Genomic DNA, 20,606 nt, shown 5'->3' on the forward strand with positions numbered 1-20,606 from the left:
GCTTGAGTACATATTTGCATTTCTTTTGGGTAGATACCTAGGAGTAAAATTGATGGGCCATAAGGTAATTCTGTATTCAACTTTTTGAGGAACCAGCAAACTTTTCTGCAGTGGTTACAGCATTTTCTTTCCTACCAGCAATGTATAGGGGTCTCAATTTCTCTGCATCCTTGCCAATACTTTGTTTTCCATTTTTAACTATAACCATTGTGAAGTGGTATCTCACTGTGGTTTTAACTTGCATTTCCTTAATAACCAGTGATGTTGAACATCGTTTCATGTGCTTATTGTCCATTTGTATATCTTCTTTGAAGAAGTCTTTTCAGATCTTTTCCCCATTTTTTAATTGAGCTATTTGTCTTTTTGTTGTTGACTTGTAAAGAGTTTTTTTTTTTTTTTACATATTTTGGATACAGAATGCTTATTTGATAAGTGATTTGCAAATATTTTGTCCCATCTTATAGGATGTCTTCACTTTCTTGATAATGTTAATTTGATGCATAAAAATTTTTAGTTTTTATAAAGTCTAATTTTTGTATTTTTCTTTTTCTTTTTTTGCTTTTGGTGTCAAATCTAAGAATCTGTTGCCAAATCTGAGGTCATGAACATTTATCCCTATGTTTTCATGTAACAATTTTGAGTATTACCTCCTGTATTTAGGTCATTGATCCATTTTGAGTTATATTTTGTATATGGAGTGAGGTAGGGATCCATCTTTATTCTTTGACATGTGGTTATCCGCTTATCCCAGCACCACTTGTTGAGGAGTCTGTATTCCTTCTCCATAGATGGTTTTGGCATCCTTGTTTAAATGGTTTTGGCATCCTTGTTCGGTTGGGGGGCATCTGGGTGGCTCAGTTGGTTCAGTGTCCAACTTCATTTTGGCTCAGGTCATGATCTCATGGCTCATGAGATCAAGCCCTGTGTTGGGCTCTGTGCTGACAGCGTGGGGCCTGCTTGGGATTCTCTCCCTCTGGATCTGCCTGTTGGCCTGCTCACTCTCTCTCAAAATAAATAAATTTAAAAAATTTTTAAATAAACTTTTTAAAAAATTTAAAAAATCAGCTGGGCATAGGGGTGCCTGGGTGGCTCAGTTCAGTGTCAAACTCTTGATTTTGGCTTAGGTTATGATCATGCAGTTTGTACGATCAAGCCCCTTGTCAGGCTCTGCACTGACATAGCTTGCTTGGGATTCTCTCTCTCCCGCTGTCTGCCTGTGCCTCCCCTGCTTGTGTGTGTGCATGCTCTCACTCTCTCTCAAAATAAATATTTTTAAAAAATCAATTGGGCATAGATGTTTATTTCATAGAGTTTATCTCTGAACTCTAAATTCTGTTGGTCTAAATATCATTCTTGTCAGTACAAGACTGTTTTGATTACTGTTTTTTTATTTTTATTTATTATTTTTTATAATGTTGATAGATCTTATTTTTTTTAATGTTTATTTTTGTTTTTGAGAGAGAAAGAGTCCAAGCAGTGGAGAGGCAGAGACAGAGAGAGAGGGGGAGACACAGAATCCAAAGCAGGCTCCAGGCTCTGAACTGTCAGCACAGAGCCTGATGTGGGCTCAAACTCACAAACCTCAAAATCATGACTTGAGCTCATTCAACTGAATGAGCCACCCAGGCACCCCTGTTTTTTATTTTTTAGGTAGTTTTGAAATTGGAAAGTGTGAGTCTTCCAGGTTTTCTTTTTTCAATATTGTTTTAGCTGTTCAGTGCCCCTTAGAATTTCATATGAAATTTCCATCTCTGAAAAAAAAAAGCCATTGGAATTTTCATAAGGATTGCACTGAATTTATAGATTGCTTTGAATCTATAAATTTGAACTTATAGGGAATAATTTTAAGTGTTTCAGTATTAAGTATATGTTAACTGCGAGTTTTCCGTAAACTTGTTTTATCATGTTAAGGAAGTTTCCTTTTGTTCATAATTTGATGAGCATTTTTATGTTGAAAGCATGTTGGGTTTTATCAGATGCTTTTTTTTGCATATTAATTTTTAACAATCTTGTTCAGATTAATACCAAATTGATTTCGGTAGTACATAAAAACTTTGTTCTTATGTGATTCTATTCTTCTCCTGTTTTTGTGTGCTAATTCTATATTATGGTTCTCCAGAGAAACAGAATCAGTAGTGTGTGTGTATGTGTGTGTGTGTGTGTGTATAGGAGATTTGTTTATGTTAAGGCTTACATAATTTATGGAGGCTGGCAAGTCCAAAAACTTCAGAGTGGGTCAGCAGGCTGGAGACCTAGAGAATAGCTGATGTTGAAGATCAAATTTGAGTTTATCCTAATTTGTATTCTGTAGGCTTCTTGGATGTTCAGTTAAATTTTTCATCAAGTTTGGTAATTTCGGGTCCACTGTTTCTTCAGATATCCTTTTTGACCCTTTGTCTCTCACCTCTCCTACTGAGACTACAGTTATTTGTATTTGGTATATTTGATGACATCACATTGTTTCAGAGGCTGTGTGCATTTTTCTTCTTTTCCCTTCTTCTTTATCATACTGGATAATCTCAATTGACCGATCTCCTGCTTCAGTGGTTATTTCTTATGCCTAGTCAAATTGCTGTCAAGCCCCTCTGGTGGAATTTTCCCTTTCAGTTATTACACTTTTTACCTCCAGAATTTTTTTTTTTTAATTTTTTTAATGTTTATTTTTGAGAGAGAGAGAGAGACAGACAGATTACAAACCAGGGGTGGGAGGCAGAGAGAGAGGGAGACAGAGAATCCGAAGCAGGCTCCAGGCTGTCATCACAGAGCCCAGCGCAGGGCTTGAACTCATGAGCCATGAGACCGTGACCTGAGCTGAAGTCAGATACTTAACTGACTTGACTGAGCCACCCAGGCGCCCCATTTAACTCCAGAATTTCTATTTGGTTCTTGCTTGTAACTTCTTTCTCTTCATTGATGATCTTTTTGGTGAGACACTTCCTATACTTTCTTTAAAGATTTTAGATCTGGTTTCCTTTAGTTCTTTGAACAGTATTTAAAAAAAATTTTTTTAACATTTATTCATTTTTGAGAGACAGAGACAGCGCAAATGGGGGAGGGGCAGAGAGTGAGGGAGACACAGAATCTGAAGCAGGCTCCAGGCTCTGAGCTGTCAGCACAGAGCCTGACGCCAGGCTCGAATCCACAAACTGTGAAATCATGACTTGAGCCCAAGTCCGATGCTTAACCATATGCTTAAGCGACTGAGCCACCCAGTCAGTTGAGCCACCCAGGCACCCCTGGACAGTATTTAAAATACTGGTTTGGGGACGCCTGGGTGGCTCAGTCGTTTAAGCGTCTGACTCCGGCTCAGGTCATGATCTTGCAGATCATGAGTTCGAGCCCCGCATCGGGCTCTGTGCTGACAGCTCAGAGCCTGGAGCCTGCTTCAGATTCTGTGTCTCCCTCTCTCTCTGCCCCTCCCCCATTCGCTCTCTGTCTCTCTCTCTCTCTCTCAAAAATAAACATTAAAAAAAATAATACATTGTAAAAAATAAATAAATAAAATAAAATACTGGTTTAAGTCCTTGTCCTTGTCCAGTAAAGCCATCTGGATTTATCCCAGGCAGTTTCTATTGACTACTTTTTTTTTCATGTGAATGGGCCATATTTTACTGTTTCTTGGAAGGGCTGGATTCTTCTGAGGTTTCTCTTTTTGTCTTATAGATGACTGTCTTCATCCTGTGTATATCAGGATCTGTGTCCTGATATCTTCCTTTTTTTTTTTTTAGTTTATTTATTTATTTTGAGAGAGAGAGAGCGAGCACATGTGTGCACAAGTGGGAGAGGGACTAAGAGAGAGGGAGAGAATCCCAAGCAGGCTCTGCACTGTCAGCATGAGCCCGATGCAAGGATCAGTCCCACAAACCATGAGATCATGGCATGAGCTGAAATCAAGAGTCAGATGCTTAATCAACTGAGCCACCCAGGCACCCCCCCTAATATATTCTTATAAAAGCACTACTAGTCATATTTGATTAGAGTCTGTTCCTTGTATAAAAATGGGTGACAGTAGTTTAGATTTAATCGAGGCAGTAAAAAGTCAACTGAAAGATGGGGTGCCTGGGTGGCTCAGTTGGTTAAGCATCTGACTTTGGCTCAGGTCATGATCTCACGGTTGCTGAGTTCAGGCCCCATATCAGGCTCTCTGCTGTCAGTGCAATGCCCGCTTCAGATCCTCTGTCTCCCTCTCTCTCTGCCCCTTAGCAGTTTGTGCGCACATGCACACGAACTCTCTCTCTTCTGTCTCTGTCTCTGTCTCTCTCAAAACTAAACCAAAAAAAAAAAAAAAGTCAACTGAAAGATAAGAAAAATATCAAACTGAAACATTAAGATACAAAGGGATGGGAGATAAAGGGTTAAAATATAATATATGCATAAGTGGCCCAGAGGGAAGTTAAAGAGGGTATACAACAGAAGAAATACCTGAAAAGACAATGATAAAGAATATTCCAAGAGTCATGATAGAAAATAACAAAGCACAGATACAAGATACCCACAAAATCCCAAGTAGGATGTATAAAAACAAAATTATACTAGGCACATTGTAATAAAAGTCTTGAAAGACAAATACACACACACACACACACACACACACACACACACGTGTGTTAAGAACAGTGAAAGGAAAATAAAAGAAAGGTTACTTTAAAAGAGCAACAAATGGACTAAAAGCTAACTTGTCAAAAGGAAAAGTGTAAGCCACAAGATAATAAAATTAATAGCTATACAGTGCTTAAAGAAAATAACTGCCAGGGGTGCCTGGCTGGTTCAGTCAGTAGAGCATGCAACTCTGATCTTGGGGTCGTGAGTTCAGGCCCCATAATGGATATAGACATTATTGAAAAAAGAATAAAATCTTAAAAAAAAAATTGCTATCATAGAATCTAGTATTCACTAAAACTAATTTTTAATAAAGTGAAATAAAGACATTCCATGACAAATAAAAAAATTGAGACTTTTTGTCACTGGCAAGCTTGTATTGAAGGAAGATACGAAATGGCATTCTTTACCTGGAAGGAAAATTATTCTAGAGAGCAGCTTAGAAATGGTTTTAAGAATAAAAGTGGTAAAAATGGGATAAATTTGAATGAATACATACCATCTAAGATAATATACTATCCTGATAATATATATCCTGATATATATTCATGTGTGTGTTTAAATTTCAAATTAGGGGTGCCTGGGTGGCTCAGTCGGTTAAGCAGCCGACTTCGGCTCAGGTCATGATCTCATGATCCGTGAGTTCGAGCCCCGCGTCGGGCTCTGTGCTGACAGCTCAGAGCCTGGAGCCTGTTTCAGATTCTGTGTCTCCCTCTCTCTCTGCCCCTCCCCTGTTCATGCTCTGTCTCTCTCTGTCTCAAAAATAAATAAACGTTAAAAAAAAAAAATTTCAAATTAATGACAATAGTGCATACATCAGGAGGAAGTAAATGAAATTCCGTTGCTTTTAGTTGCTTGAATTGTTTAATATACTAATTTATATTACACTAGATTCGTTAAGGATCTATGTTGTGATTTCCAGGTTAGCCACTAAAAGTATAATAAAAGTATATAAATATCAAAATAAGAGAAAGCATAATAATTTTTTAAAAACTTAAAAAAAGGAAGAGAGGGAAAATGTGGAACAGGTGAGCCAAATAGCATGCATTTCTTGAATCTTGAAAATGTTATATACCACATTAAAGAAGCCAGTCATTTCAGTGAACAGAAGACCACAGATTCCATTTATTCAAGTGTTCAGGGGGTACCTGGGGGGTTCAGTTGGTTAAGCTTCCAAGCTGAAACTTCCAAACTGAAACTCTTGGTTTCAGCTCAGGTCATCATGTCATGGTTCGTGAGATCAAGCCCCACATCGGCTTCTGTGCTGGCAGTATGGAGCCTGCTTGGGATTCTCTGTCTCTGTCTCTGTCTGCCCCTCCCCCACTTGTGCTGTCTCTCTCCAAATAAATAAATAAACTTAAAAAAAAAATTTTTTTTAAATGTTCAGGAGAGAGAGATACCAGAGACAAAAGGTATACCAGTGGTTGCTTAGGCCTGAGGTGGGGAGAGAGGATGAAACGGTGGTTAGGGTGGTAATGTTTCTGATGTAATATTGTACATATCTATGAATATACTAAAAGTCAGTAAGTTTTAGACATTAAATTGGTGGGGTGTATGGTATGTGAATTATATCTGAATAAAAAGATGTTTAAAAAATTTTTCAAAACCATACAGAAATTCTGGAGTTGTAAAATACAATAAATGAAAATTCCACTGGAGGAGTTTAATATGAGATTTGACTAGGCAGAAGAAATAACCAACAATCTTGAAGACAGGTCAATTGAGATTATCCAGTGTGGGGAAAATGAAGAAAAAAAGAATGAAGAAAATGACTTAGAGATCTCTTGGGACACCACTAATCATACCAGCATAAACATAATGTGATTCTCAGAAGGAGAACAGAGAGAATGGAGAAGAAAGAATATTGGAAAGAATAATAGCCCCAAATTCTCACATTTGATGAAAACCAGTAGCAAACTTATCCAAGAAGCCCAATGAATACTAAGTAGTAAAAACTCAAAGATATCCACACCTAGACACATCACACTAAAATTGCTGAAAGAGCATGAATCATGAAAGCACCAAGAGAAAGCCACTTACTATATTCAAGGCATCTTCAGTAAGATTAAGACCTGATCTTTCATCAGAAATCATGGAGATCAAGAGGAAGTGAGATGACATATTCAAAATAATGAAAGAAAAAGGTTGAATAAGAATTCTATATCCAGGAAAAACTGTTTAAAAATGAGAGATACCTTGACAATATTAAGCTCAGTGAAAGAAGCTTGATGTAAAAAAGCTGCATTTTATATTCTTCCATTTCAATGAACTGTCCAGAATAGGCAAATCCATAGAGACAGAAAAAGAGATGACTGGTTTCCAGAGAATGAGGATGTGGGTGAGAGTGGGGAGTAATTACTAATGAGTACAGGGTTTTGGGGGGTGGGGAGTGATGAAAATGTGGGATTAATGTTGGTAACTGCATAGCTTGGTGAGCATATTAAAAACCACTGAGTTATACACTTTGAAATGGGGAATTTCATGGTATGTGATTTATGTCAGTTTTTTTTTAGATAAAGACATTTCCAGATAAAAACTGGGAGAATTTGGCACTGGTAGACCTGTCCTACAAGAAATACTAAAAGGAGTCCTTCATGTGGAAATAACACTAGACAGTAACTTGTGTCCACATGAAAAACTCAGTAGCACCAGAAATGATAACCATACAGATAAATATAAAAGAGAGCAAAAATGTATTTTTGTCACTTTTTTTCTACTCCATTTTTGAGAGACAACTGCATAAAGCAATAAATGTGAGTGGATGTGCATACAGTGTATTAAGATGCAATTTGTCTGACAATAAAGGCACAAAGGAGAGAGGAGGGAATGGAGTCATACAAACAAGAGTTTTTTTTTATTTTTATTTTTTCAAGCAAAGTTTTTAATATTGCTGGAATTAATTTTATATTAGTCAACTAGATGATACTGTTCCAAGTGAATATGTTAATTGTAATCTCCAGGGAAAACTCTATGAAAAGCACTCTGAAAAATATAAAAAAGGGAGTTAAAATGGTAACTAGAAAGTGTCTGTTTAATAGAAAATATAAGGCAGTTGTTGAAGAACAGAGGGACAAAAAAGTTACAAAGCATGTGGAAAACAGTGAAATGGCACATGTAAATCTTCCCTTATTAGTAATTACCTTAATTGTAAATGGACTAAACATTCCATTCAAAAGATAGAAATTAGAAGAAAAAAATTAGAAAATGGATTAAGTGAAAAATACATGGTTATGCTTTCTGCAAGAGACATATTTTAGTTTCAAAGACACAGTGGATTGAAAGTAAAGGATAGAACAAGAATATATACCATACAAATAATAACCAAAAGAGAGATGGAGTGGCTGTACTAACACCAGACAGAATAGACTTTAAGATAACAATTGTTAATAAAGACACGGAAGTATGTTTTATAATAGTAAATCTGTGAGGAAGACCTCTTTCTCTCTCTACCCCTCTTCTGCTCATGCACACTCTCAAAAATATTTAAAAATAAACATTAAAACAACAACAGGGATGCCTGGGTGATTCAGTCGGTTAAGCGTCCAACCCTTTGACTTTGGCTCGGGTCATGATCTCGTGATTTCATGGGGTTGAGACCCACATCAGGCTCTGTGCTGGCAGTGTGGAGTGCAGAGCCTGCTTGGGATTCTGTCTCCCTCTCTGTCTGTCTCTCTCGATTCTGTCTCCCTCTCTGTCCTCCCCCACTTTCTCTCTCTCTCTCTCTCTCTCTCTCTCTCAAAAAAAAAAAAAAAAAAACACACACACACACAAAACCTTAAGAATGTTTAAAAAAAAAATTACAACAACAAAAAAAACTCCCAGAAAACTAGCAATAGGAGGACTTCATAAACTTAATACAGAACATCTGCAGAAACCCTACTGCTAATATTATTATTAATTATGAAACAGTATATACTTTCCCCTAAGATTGGGAACATGTATTTCCCCTCTCACCTTTCCTATTCACATCATACTAGAAGTTCTAACTAATGCAAAAATACAAGAAAAGGAAATAAAATATATAAATATTGTGAAGGAAGAAAGAAAACTGCAGATAGACTGTCTATGTAGAAAACCTCACAGAATTAACAACTAAAAAACCTGGAATGAACAAGAATTATAAGGTTGCAGGATACCAGGCTAATATATAAAAGTCAGTTTTTTTCCTATTTACCAGTAGTGAGCAACTGGAATTTGAATTTTAAAAATGCTATTTTTATTGGCACCAAAAAATTAAATAAAGTATAAATCTAACAAAGTTGGTATAAGATCTACATGATAAAATCTATAAAACTGTGATAAAAAAAAGAATAAATGGAGAGATATTTCATGTTCATTGATAAGAAGACTACCATTAATATGTCAGTTCTTCCCAACTTGATCTGTAGAGCCAATGCAATTCCAGTAAAAATCTCAGCAAGTTATTTTGTGGTTATCTACAAAGTATACAGTTTACACGTAAAGGCAGAGGACACAGGATAGCCAGCACAATACTGAAGAACAAAGTTGGAGGACTGACATTGCTCAACTTAAAGAGTTACTATAAAGCTATAGTAATCCAGGTGGTGTGGTCTTGACCAGAAAAATAGATGTCAATGAAACAGAATAGAGAGCCCAGAAATAGACTTCTACAAATAGAGTCCAGTGATCTTTGATAAAGGAGCATAGACACTAATGGAAAAAGTGTGGTCTTTTTTTATTTTATTTTATGTTTATTTTCTTTTTGAGAGAGACAGAGTATGAGCCGGGAGGGGCAGAGAGAGGGGGAGACACAGGATCCAACGCAGGCTCCAGGCTCTGAGCGGTCAGCACAGAGCTTGACACAGGGCTGGAACTCATGAACTGTGAGATCCTGACCTAAGCCACCCAGGCAGCCCTGGTCTTTGCTTTTAAAAAACATTTTTTTTTTTTTAAGATTTTATTTTTAAGTAATCTCTATACCCAACATGGGGCTCGAACTCACCATCCTGAGATTTAACAGTCACATACCCCACCAATTGAGCCAGCCAGGCACCCCAAAATGATAGTCTTTTCAAAAAATGATGCTGGAACAACTGTCTGCCTACAACACACACACACAAAACCTAAATGCATACCTTTTACCAAAATTAACTTAAAATGTACCACAAACTTACATTTAAAATGCAAAATGTTAAAACTTCTAAAAGGTGACATAGGAGAAGTGCCTGGCTGGCTCAGTCAATACGGAATGCAACTCTTGATCTCAGGCTTGTAAGTTCAAGCCCCATGCTGGACGTAGAGATTACTAAAAATAAAATCTTAAAAACAAACAAACAAACAAAAAACCAACTGGAGATATAGCAGGTTACCATAGGGAAAAAAATCTAGGCGACCTTGGGTTTTGGTGATGACTTTTTTAGATACAAAAGTACAATCCATAAAAGAAAGGATAAATTGGACTTAATTACGATTAAAAACTTCCCCGGGGTGCCTGGCTGGCTCAGAAAAGCATGTGACTCTTGATCTCAGGGTCATGAGTTTAAGCCCCGTCCCCCATGTTGGGTCTAGAGATCACTTAAATAAACAAAACTTTTTTAAAAGATTAGGGGTGGCTGAGTGGCTCAGTCGGTTGTCTGACTTGATGCCAGCTCAGGTCATGATCTCTCAATTTGTGAGTTCAAGCCCTGCATACAGCTCTGCACTGACAGTGCAGAGCCTGCTTGGGATATTCTCTCTCTCTCTCTCTCTCTCTCTCTCTCTGTACCCCTTCCCTGATTTTGCTCTTTCTCTCAAAATAAATAACTAAAAAAAAAAAAAAAATAAAAGCTTTTCTGTGAAAGACACTAAGAAAATAGAAGCTATAGACTGGGAGAAACTATTTGCAAAAAACCCACCTATCTGATAAAGGATTATTATCTAAAATATAAAGAACTCCTAAAACTTAGGACAGTCTAATTAAAAGATGGCCAAAACACTTGGGGGCAGCGGGGTGGCTCTGCTGGTTAAGCATCTGACTCTTGGTTTTGGCTCAGGTCATGATCTTGCAGCTTGTGAGTTCGAGCCCTGCATTGGGCTCTGTGTTGATAGTGTGGAGTCTGCTTAAGATTCCCTCTCTCCCTTCCCCTCCCCCCCCTCCCTCTTTCTGTCTCTCTCCCTCTCCCCCCTCCCCCTCCCTGTCCCTCTCCTTCTCCCTCCCCCTCTCTTTCTGCTTGTCACCCACTTGTTCTGTCTCTCTCAAAACAGACATTAGGAAAAAAAGATGGGCAAAAGACTTGAACACATACCTCACCAAAAAAGTTATAAAAATGGCAAATAAGTATATATATATATATATATACACACACACACACACACACACATACAGACATATATATACACACACACACACACACACACACACTCAATATAATACTCAATATAACATTGGGAATTGTAAATTAAAACAATGAGATAACACTACACTACACTCCCATTAGAATGGCCAAAATCCAAAACACTGACAATGCCAAATGTCAATGAGGATGTGAAGAAACAAGAACTCTCATTCATTATTGCTGGTAGGAATGCAAAATGGTATAGATACAGTGGAAGACAATTTGGCAGTTTTTTTTCAAAACTCTATTAAAAATACTCCTGAAGTGCCTTGCTGGCTCACTTGGTAGAACATGCAAGTCCTTGATATCATGGTTGTGAGTTCAAGCCCCATGTTGGGAGTGGAACCTACTTAACAAAAAGATATCTCTTACTGTAAGATCCAGCAGTAGCACTTCTTAGTATTTACCCAAATGAGTTGAAAATTTATGTCAGTGCAAAAACTTTCACAAAGGTATTCATTGCAGTATTATCCATAATTGCTGAAGCTTAGAAGCAACCAAGATGTCCCTCAGGTAAATGGAAAAATAAACTGCAGTACCACCAGACAATGAAATGTTACTCAGCAATAAAAAGAAGTGAGCTACCAATTCATTATGAGATGTGGTAGAACTTGAAATGCATATTACAAAGTGAAAAAAAGCCAACCTGTAAAGACTACATACTGCATGATTCCAACTCTAGCACATTCTGGAAAAGACAAAACAATGGAGATAGTAAAGATCAATGGTTGCCAGAGGTATAGGAGTATAAGGAAGGGAAGCATAAATAGGGGGAACACAAGGAATATGCAGGGCTGTGAAACTATTATATATGATACTGCAATGATGGACACATGGCATTATGCATTTGTCGAAGCCTAAAGAACATACAACACAAAAAATGAACCCTAATATAAATTATGGACTTTACTTAATAACAATGTGTCAATATTTGCTCATTAATTGTAACAAAGATACCATCTTAATGTAATATGGTAGTGGGGGAAAACTGTAGGTAGGGGAGGGAGTATGTGGAACTCTGTATTGTCACCTCAATTTTTGTGTGAACTTAAAAGTGGTCTAAAAATAATCTCTTAACATACAGTGAGATACCACCTCACACTACAGTGGCTACAGTTTTAAAAGATACTGTTGTTGAGGATTTGGAGGTACTAGAATCCTCATACATTGCTGATGGGATTGTAAAATGGTGGAGCTACTTTGGAAAACAGTTTGGCAGTTCTTCGGGATGGTAAACATAGAGTTACTGTATGACTCAGCAATTCTCCTAGGTATATACCTCAGAGAATTGAAAACATATGTCCACATAAACACCTGTACACAAATGTTCATACAGTACTATTCATAATAGCTGCAAATGGAAATAATCCAAACTGTCCATGAACAGATGAACTGGCAAACAAAATCTGGTCTATCCCACAATGGAATTTATTTAGCAACACAAAGAAGTTAAGGGCAGATATATACTACAGTATGGATGAACTGTGAAAACATGCTAAGTGAAATTATTTAGTTACAAAAGACCACATGTTCTATGATTCTGTCCAGAATAGGCCAATCCAAAAAAAAAAAAAAAAAAAAGAAAGTACACTGATGTGTTCCAAGAGGGGTGGGGGGCAATGTGGAGTGACTGTTAATATGTGTGAGATTACCTGTTGAGGCATCAATGTGTTCTAAAATTAGTGGTGAAGATTGCAAAATTCTATAAACATAAAATCCTTTGAATTTTATACCTTAAAAGGGGCGAGCTTATGGTATAGCAAATTAGAACGAAATAAAGCTGTTCAAAAAAAGAAAACACCTCCAAACCTTCTAGCCACTTTTAGGCACTTTTGTGGAATCATAAAACCAGCAACTGTTGCCAGGGGAAGAACAGATACAGAAGCCTGGTTTATTTCCTTAGGCCCCCATTCTCTCACTGATGCTACCTGGATCTAAGGCCTTCCCCTGAATGTTTATGTACTTGGTCCAGCTTTTCAGTTGTAAGGTTTCCTCAGTATTCCTGGTCCACCACCTGAAGCATTGCAGGCAAGCTTTAAACTCATCATGGCTTTATTTAATATCTATATTTAGATTTATATTTCTAATCCAGCCATTCTCAAATTTTTTGTCTAAGGAACCTTTTACATTCTTCAAAATTCATGAGTTTTTGTTTATATGGTATATGTCTATCAATAATTACCTTCTTCAGAGTGAAAACTGAGGAACTTTTATTTTTTTTAACTATTTTTTAAGTTTATTTTATTTTTGAGAGAGAGAGAGGGAGACAGAGAATCCCAACAGGCTACATGCTCAGCGCAGAGCCCCACCTGGGCCTTGATCTCGTGAACCATGTGATCATGACCTGAGCTGAAGTCAAGAGTCAGACACTTAACCGACTGAGCCACCAAGATGCCCCTCTTACTGTTATTTTAAATTAAATTTAAAAATATAAAACATTGAAGGCACCTGGGTGGCTCAGTCGGTTAAGTGACTCATTATTTAATTTAGAGCACTATGTTAATTATATCACTGTCAGCACAGAGACTGCTTGGGATTCTCTCTCCCTTTCTCATTGCCCCTCTCCTCCTCAAAATAAATACATAAGCTTAAAAACCAATAAGAAATACTGGCAAGGTTGTGGAGAAAAGGGAACACTTGTGCACTGTTGGTGGGAATGTAAATTCATGCAGTCTCTATGGAAAACAGTATGGAGGTTCCTCAAAAAAATTAAAAATAGGACTACCATATGATTCAGCAATTCCCCTTCTGGGTATTTATCTGAAGAAAATGAAAACACTAACTTAAAGTGGTATATGCAGCATTATTTGCAGTAGCCAAGATATGGAAACAATGTCATTATCCATTAGTGGATGAATAAAGAAATTGTGGTATATGTCACCATGGAATATTACTTAGCCATTAAAAAAGAATGAAATCTTGGGGCAGCTGGGTAGCTCAGTTGGTTGAGCATCCGACTTCGGCTCAGGTACCGATCTCACGGTTCATGAGTTCGAGTCCCGCGTCGGGCTCTGTACTGATAGCTCAGAGCCTGGAGCCTGCTTCAGATTCTTGTCGTTCCCCCTCCCACCCCTCCCCCACTCAGGCTCTGTCTCTCAAAAGTAAATAAAGATTAAAAAAAATTTTTTTTAGGGGCGCCTGGGTGGCTCGGTTGAGCAACTGACTTCAGCTCAGGTCTGGGTCTCATAGTTTGTGAGTTTGAGCCCTGCGTCAGGCTCTGCTGACACCTCAGAGCCTGGAGCCTTCTTTGGATTCTGTGTCTCCCCCTCTCTGCCCCTCCTCTGCTCATGCTCTGTCTGTCTGTCTGTCTCTCTCTCTCGCTCAATAATAAACGTTAAAAAAAATTTTTTTTTAAAGAATGAAATCTTGCCATTTGCAACAACATGGATAGACCTTCAGGGCATTATGCTAAGTGAAATAAGTCCGAGGAAGAAAAATACCATATGACTTTATTTATGTGTGTCATCTTAAAAAACAAAAAAATAAAATACCTAAGTTCATAGAGAGCAGATTGGTAGTTGCAGAGGTGGGGAGCAAGGAGAGTGGACAAAACGGTTGGAAAAAGTTGAAAGGTAGAAGTTATAAAATGATAAAAGTCAAAGAGATGTAAAGAACAGCATTATGACTATAGTTAATAAATATCACATGTTGTATATTTGAAAGTTGCTAACAGACTAGATCTTAAAAGTTCTCATCACAAGAAAAAAATTGTTTTATGTGGTGATGAATGTTAAGTAGATTGATTTTAGTGATGATTTTGCAGTATATATAAATATGAAATAATTATGTTGTACACCTGAAATGAATGTTCTGTATCAATTATATCATAAAAATAAGAAAAACTGTAAACTCACTGTATTTTTGTTTTTATTTTACATATTTTTTAAGTAAGCATTATGCCTAACATGGGGCTAGAACCATAACCCTGAGTTCAAGAGTTGTATACTCTACTGACTGCGCCATACAGGTGCCCCAATAATATAACATTTTTTAAATGTTTATTCATTTTTGAGAGAGAATGAGCAGGGGAGGGGCAAAGAGAGAGGGGAACAGAGGATCCAAAGTGAGCTCCACACGGACAGCTGCGAGCCTGATGTGGGGCTCCAACTCATGAACCATGATATCATGACCTGAGCCGAAGTTGGAGGCTCAACCGACTGAGTGACCCAGGTGCCCCAATAATATAACATTTTAAATTAAAGATAACTATTTCCAAAATGTTTAGTGAGAAGAGAGCCATTGCTTTGCATTTTTGCAAAAGCCTTTAATATTTGGGTTAACAAAATGCAAGTAAATATTCTTTTTTTTTTTTTATGTTTGTTTTTGAGAGAGCACAGGGGAAGGGCACAGAGAGGGGGACAGAAGACCTGAATTAGGCTCTGTGCTGACAGCAGTGAGCCCAATGTGGGGCTTGAATTCGCAGACAGAAAATCATTACCTGACCTGAAGTGGAACAGTCAACCAACTGAGCCACCCAGGCACCCCACAAGTTAATAATCTACATTTAATCTGTTGTGATGTCACATATCATTTACTCTCTGGAAAATTCTAGTATATATTTATGAGAGAATTACAGAGAAAATGGCAGATAGTGTAGTAGTAGTAGCAGCAGCAGCAGCAACATATTTTTGACTTTATGGACTCCCTAGAATGTTTCAAGGACTTCTGAGTAGAGAAAGATGGGACCCCAGAGAACACACTAGCCTATACTGTTCATCTGAACTCCTACTCTTACCTCCAACTACCTACTCGGCCTGTCTAGTTCAGTGTCTCAGGGGTCATTGAAACCTAGTATGTGAGTCTGAATGCCAGTGTTTACTTCTGCTCAAGTGTGAAAATCAAAACCAAGCCACCTCAGCTTTATCACTCGTGATGAGTAATCAGCAGATATTCAGTTCATCAGTTACTTTGCCTGAGCTTAAGAAGCTGGAACTCAGCTCTGATCAACCCTTGTTGCTGCTGATGTGATTCTGGCTGTGGCTAGGACTACGTAGGGCTAAAGTGTTCTTGACTAGTATTTGACTTTAGAGGGGGAAGAGCCAAGGTATTGCCATTGGAATGAAAAGTTGCAGGCAGCTGTAGAATATGTGGTATGGGTTCTTTCTGCTTTTCAGTTCCACCTTCACTTCTCTTTTCTTAGCAGAATTGGGAAGAGATTGGGGCAGAGTGCTAACTTGAGCAAGTGATTATTGTTTAGAGGGGTCTTCCAGATGTCAGTCTGTCCTTCCTGAACCCACAGTTGCCAGTAGCTTGCCTGGCCTCTTCTTACTTTTTATTTTTTATTTTGATTAGTTCCAATGCTTTATTTTTGCTTTTGTTTCCCTTGCCTCAGGAGACATATCGAGAAGAATGTTGCTATGGCTGATGTCAGAGACATTACTGCCTTTGCTCTCTCTTTTCTAAGGACTTTGAAGTTTTCAGGTCTCACATTGAGGTCTTTAATCCGTTCCAAATTTATTTTTATGTATGATTAAGACAGGTCTAGTATCTTTCTTTTGTATGTTGCTGTCCAGTTTTCCCAACACCATTTGTTAAAGAGACTGTCCTTTTCCTTTCCTGCTTTGTTGAAGATTAATTGGTCATATAGTTATGGGTTTATTTCTGGGTTTTCTATTATGTTCTATTGATATATGTGTCTTATATCTGTGCTAGTACTATACTGTTTTGATTACTGCTTTGTAATAGAACTTGAAGTCCAGAATTGTGTTGCCTCCAGCTTTGCTTTTCTTTTTCAAGGTTGCTTTGGTTGTTCAGGGTCTTCTGTGGTTCCGTACAAATTTTAGGATTGTTTGCTCCAGCTCTGTGAAAAATGCTGCTGGTATTTTCATAGCAATTGCGTTAAATGTGTAGATTGCTTTGGGTAATACAGACATTTTAACAATATTTGTTCTTCTAATCCATAAACATGGAATGTCTTTCCAGTTCCCTTCTATTACTGTATTACTGTCAATTTTTTTACTTGTCTGTTAATAGTTACTTTATATATTTAGGTGCTTTTTTGTTGGGTGGATAAATATTTATAATTGTTATGTCCTCTTGTTGGATTGTTGCCTTTATCATTATGTAGTGTCCTCCTTTGTCTATTTTGTCTAATACAGATATTACTTCCCTGGCTTTTTTTTCACTTCTATTTCATGATAAATGTTTCTCCATCCATTTGTGGGGGTTATTTTGTAACGTTTATTTATTTTGAGAGAGAGAGAATGCAAGGAGGGGAGGGGCAGAGAGAGAGAGAGAGAGAGAGAGAGAGAGAATCCCAAGCAGGCTCTGTGCTGTCAGCATGGAGGCCGACATGGGGCTCAGTCCCATAAAGCATGAGATCCATGACCTGAGCTGAAACCAAGTGTTGGACACTTAACTGACTGAGCCACCCACGCACCCCTCCATCCCTTCATTTTCAATCTTTGTGTCTTTATATCTGAAGTGATTTCTCTTGTAGGCAACCTATAGATGGATTTTGCTTTTTTATCCATTCAATAACCCTATGTCTTTTTATTAGAGCATTTAGTCCATTTAAATTTAAATTAATTATTGACAGGTATATATTTATTAACATTTGTTGTTTTATGGTTGTTTTTATAGTTCTTCTCTATTCCTTTCTTCTCTTGCTCTTTTGCCTTGTGGTTTGATGGCCTGTATTCCATTGCCTTTATTTTTTGTGTATCTGTTACAGGTTTTTGATGTGTGGTTACCCTTAGGTTCATATATAACATCTTATGGGTCACTTAAGTTTGAACCCATTCTAAAAGCACTAAATTTTTATTTCCCCACCCCATGGTGTATGTATATGATGTTCTACTTTATATCCTTTTATTTTGTGATTCCCTTGACTGATTTTTATAGATAGAATTTATTTTACTGCTTTTGTGATCCTAATTTTCTTCTATAATGGCCTTTTTTCACTCAAATAATTTCCTGTAATGTTCTTGTAAGGCTGATTTAATGGTGATGAACTTCTTTAAGTTTTGTTTGGAATACTCTTTATCTCTCCTTCTATTCTGAATTAATAACCTTGCTAGGTAGAGTATTCGTAGATGCAGATTTTGTACTTTCATTACTTTGAATATATCATGCCATTCCCTTCTGCCTTGCAAAGTTTCTGCTGAAAAATCAGCTGATAGATAGGCTTTTGAGGTTCCCCTTATATGTAACTGTTTTTTTTTCTCTTGCTTCTTTTTTTTTTTCTTTTACTTTTATTTTATTTTGTTTTGTTTTGTCTTGTCTTGTCTTGTCTTGTCTTGTCTTGTCTTGTTTTAGAGAGCACATGAGTGGGGAAAAGGAGCAGAGGGAGAGTGAGAGAATCTTAACTGGGCTCCACTGTCAGCGTGGAGCCTGACGTGAGGCTTAACCTCATGTCCCTGGGATCGTGACCTAAGCTGAAATCAAGAATTGGACACTCAACCAATTGAGCCACCCAGGCGTCCTTGTTGCTTTTAAAATTCTCTCTTTAGGGACACCTGGGTGGCTTGGTTGGCTGAGTGTCCGACTTCGGCTCAGGTCATGATCTCACAGTTTGTGGGTTCAAGCCCTGCATCAGGCTCTGTGCTGACAGCTCGGAGCCTGGAGCCTGCTTCAGATTCTGTGTCTCCCTCTCTCTCTGCCCCTCCCCACTCATCCTCTATCTGTCTCTCTCAAAAACAAAACATTAAAAAAATTTCTTTTAATAAAATAAAATTCTCTTTACCACTGCTTTTTGCCATTTCAATTATTACGTGTCTTGGTGTGGACCTCCTTGGGTTAATTTTGTTGGGGACTCTCATTTCCTTTTGTGTATGTTCAATAGCTATTTTGTATGAGGTTACTGTGAGGATTACATTTAATATCCTGAAGTTAAAACACTCTGATTTGAATGTATAGTAGTAACTTCAGTAACATATAGAAACATTGCTCCTTTACAGGTCTATCTCTACCTCTTTAGATGTTGATGTCATAAAATTATATACCTTTATATATTTTGTGCCTTCATATATAGACTGATAATCCTTTTAAATACATTTGTCTTTAAATTTTGTAAAAAAGACAAGATTTGGAGTTATAAACCAAAGTTAAATAATACTCGGTCTTAGACTAATGCTTTTTTTTTCTTTAAATTTACTTGAGTCATAAATCATGTAGAAAATTTTTAAATGTAGTACAAACCACTGTTACGATAATACAATGATATGTCACCTTTATTGAAATCTTTATTTCTCTCTATGGCTACACATTACTGTCGAGTCATCTTTTATTTCATTCTACAGGACTCCCTTGACCATTTCTTGCATGGCATGTCTCTTGGCAAGAAACTCTCTGAGCTTTTATCTGGGAATGTCTTAATTTCTTTCTTATTTTTGACAAAGAAATAATTTGCTGGTATAAGTTTTGAGTGGCAGTTTTTCTCTTTTAGCACTTTGAATATATCAACCCACTACATTCTGGTCTCTAGAGTTTCTGATGGGCAGTCTGCTGATAATCTTTTCTGCGTGCAATGATTTTCTTCTATCTTGTTTTCATGATTCCTTTTATCTTCTGCTTTTGAAAATTTAATTGTGTGTATCAGTGTGGTTCTCTTTGAATTCATATCACTTGGAGTTCATTGAGCTTGACTGTTTATATTCATGTGTTTGATCAGATTTAGGAAGTTTTCAGCCATTATTTCTTCAGATATTCTCTCTACCCCTTTTCTCTTTTCTTCATGGGAGTCCCAAGATGCAAATATTGGTCTGCTAGATTGTGTCCTCCAAGTCCTTTAGGCACTGTTCTCTTTTCTTCAGTCTTTTTTATTTGTGAACAATAATTTCCATTATACAATCTTCAGTTTGCTGGTTCGTTCTTCTACCTGCTCAGATCTGTATTTGAATCCATCCAGTGAAGTTGCAGTTATGGTACTTTTCAGCTCTGGTAGTTATTTTTGTTTACTTTTTAGGTTTTCTCTTTATTAATACTTCACTTTTTCCAAACATTGTTTACTTTGTCCACACCCCCTTTGGTTCTTTGAGCATCTTTAAGACCATAGTTTTTTAGTTTTGTTTTTACGATTTTAATGTTTATTTTTGAGAGAGATAAAGACAGTGTGTGAGCAGGGGAGGAGCAGAGAGAGAGGGAGACACAGAATTCAAAGCAGGCTCCAGGCTTTGAGCTGTCAGCACAGAGCCCAATGCAGGTCTCGAACTCACAAATCATGAGATCATGACCTGAGCCAAAGTCAGACACTTAATTGACTGAGCCACCTAGGCACCCCTTTAAGACCATTGTTTTAAGGTCTTTGGTCAGTGTAACTGCCATGAGGTTTTCGTCACTGACATTTCTATTGATTTAATGTTTTCCTTTGGTCCATACTTCCCTGTTTCTTTCTTTGCTCTATGACTTTTGTTGCAAACGACATTTGAATCTAATAATGTGGTAACTTTGGAAATCAGATTGGCCCCCTTCTTCAGGCCTTTGCTCTGTTTGTTACTTTTTATTTCTTGACTGGTGTAGGTTATGATTGTGCTGGAACTTAAGGTCTTTCAGTGTTTTGAGCTTTTATCTGAGCATGCATTGTCACTTTCTGATTTTTGACATTTATGCAGTTGTTTTTGAGTGTTCCAGTCTTTAATGTCTGACTTCCAAAAAAGGATAAAGAGAAAAATGAAGGGTCAGGGGAGGATGGCACTTGCCCATTAAATACCCTGCAAGTCACTTCAGCTGGAG

The 20,606-nt window shown here is 37.4% G+C and overlaps 1 protein-coding gene across 3 annotated transcripts in view; it reads left to right on the plus strand.

The window, feature by feature from the left end:
- PIWIL2 (piwi like RNA-mediated gene silencing 2) overlaps positions 1 to 20,606 on the plus strand; it is a 75,417-nt gene that overhangs the window by 45,453 nt on the left and 9,358 nt on the right. The gene's annotated exons all lie outside the window — the stretch shown is intronic.

This window comes from Panthera uncia, chromosome B1 (genome assembly GCF_023721935.1).
Source record: "Panthera uncia isolate 11264 chromosome B1, Puncia_PCG_1.0, whole genome shotgun sequence".
Classification (NCBI taxonomy): domain Eukaryota; kingdom Metazoa; phylum Chordata; class Mammalia; order Carnivora; family Felidae; genus Panthera; species Panthera uncia.